General features: G+C 48.3%; 1 non-coding gene across 1 annotated transcript; it reads right to left on the bottom strand.

The window, feature by feature from the left end:
- Positions 1 to 416: 416 nt before the first annotated feature.
- TRNAA-CGC lies at positions 417 to 488 on the bottom strand. The gene has a single exon. It is a non-coding gene; the product is annotated as a tRNA-Ala (tRNA).
- Between the last annotated feature and the right edge of the window lie 1,448 nt (positions 489 to 1,936).

Here is a 1,936-nt window from a genome sequence, read left to right as displayed (position 1 = left end):
TGGGGGTGCTGGGGATTGAACCTGGGACATTCTGCATGCTGATCAAACACTCTTCCACTGAGCCACAGCCCCTCTTTACAGCTCTCCAGGGTCTCAGGCAGAGGTCTTTCCTATCACCTCCTGCTTGGTCATTTTTAACTGGAGATGCCAGGAATTGAACCTGGGACCTTCTGCATGCCAAGCAGAGGCTCTCCCACTGAGCCACAGCCCCTCCCCACAGCTCTCCAGGGTCTCAGGTGGAGGTCTTTCCCATCACCTACTGCCTGGTCCTTTTAACTGGAAATGCCGGGGATTGAACATGGGGCCTTCTGCATGCCAAGCCGATGCTCTGCCACTGAGCCACAGCCCCTCTTTACAGCTCTTCAGTGTCTCAGGCAGAGGTCTTTCCCATCACTTCCTGCCTAGTCATTTTTAACTGGAGATGCCAGGAATTAAACCTGGGACCTTCTGCATGCGAAGCAGAGGCTCTCCCACTGAGCCACAGCCCCTTTTCACAGCTCTCCAGGGTCTCAGATGGAGGTCTTTCCCATCACCTCCTGCCGGGTCTTTTTTAATTGGAGATGCCGGGGATTGAACCGGGGGACCTTCTGCATGCTGATCAAACACTCCACCACTGAGCCACGGCCCCTTCCCATAATCCTGGTGTGATAGCAGTCTGCTCTGTGGCAAAACAATATCTGGGAGCATTTCATTTATGGCAGAATTATGAGTCAGTCTCTAATTCCTGGTTTAAGAAATTATCAAAAAAACTTTTCAGGGGACTTGGTATCCTGTAGTGGAATATTCAGCGAGAAGTGAAATTGTTCCCAAGAACATTACCGAGATTCAATGTATTTTTGAATATTCACTGTTGTAACTCTTAGTTTAAGTATTAGCATAAAATCGTCATTTGGTTGTACACAGATTACGGTTGAGCTCGAAAGCTAATTGCGATCTCTGAATTTTAATATGGATATGGTTATTGTTATGTACATAACATTTAAATAAAAGTATTATATCGCCAAAAATAAATAAATAACGGTCCACTCTGCCCTCAGGACTTTTGCATCCCATTTTGTTCCATAGGCAGAATTACCTGAACGTTCTAGGATTGTAACAATGCTCCCTCTAAGCTGTGGAGTCCTGTGAGCAGAAATTCTACTTTGTGAGCTACTGGTATTAAAGTTGTGAGCGAGTCGTTTGGCTGCTGCATAAATATAGTTTGCTCTGGAGCCATCCCTTCCTGAGCTAAAACAAAAATCTGTGAGCCGGAGGCTAAGCAACTGTGAGCTAGCTCACACTAACTCAGCTTAGAGGGGACACTGCTCTGGAGCCATCCTTCCTGATCTGAGACAAAAATGTGTGAGCCGGAGGCTAAGAAACCGTGAGCTGGCTCACACTGACGCAGCTTAGAGGGAACACTGGTTGTAGATATGGACAAGCGGTGATGAGAAGAGAAGCCGACAGGGGCACGTACGGAGCTCTGGGCTGCTTTCCAAGCAGGGGACATGGTGCGCGAGAAGGAAACGATTGCCTACCCCGGGATTGGTGGTTCAAGGGCAGCGTTTCCTGTTTCTTATGGATTTGGTGTTATTACCACCCCGCCCTTTGATCCAGATGTATTCCCAAACCCCCATACAGATGGTAAAATATAATTAATTTGGGGATGTTTCCATCCCCTCTGCACTGAGGTAGCATTTCCTTCAGGCCCCCAGTTCTCATTAAGCCCGTTGGTTGTTCCCAATACCCTTCGCTCCGTCTCACTTCGGCGACTGCTGACGACTGGATGGCCAATTGCCAGAGAGTATGTGTCTTGCTCCCACACACTCGCTCTCCCAGACTGCTGGGGGGGTATATTTTTTTTGGTATTTTTAATGTGCACGTGTGTGAGTCCACTTGTGCATCTGGAAGTCATGGTGACCTCTGGTGACTGACCCCTACTGGGGACATGGAGGAT

Source organism: Gekko japonicus, unplaced genomic scaffold, assembly GCF_001447785.1.
Source record: "Gekko japonicus isolate JY-2015 unplaced genomic scaffold, Gekko_japonicus_V1.1 scaffold196, whole genome shotgun sequence".
Taxonomy (NCBI): domain Eukaryota; kingdom Metazoa; phylum Chordata; class Lepidosauria; order Squamata; family Gekkonidae; genus Gekko; species Gekko japonicus.
Note: the sequence above shows the minus strand (reverse complement) of the source record. Positions and strands in the feature narration are given on the sequence as shown.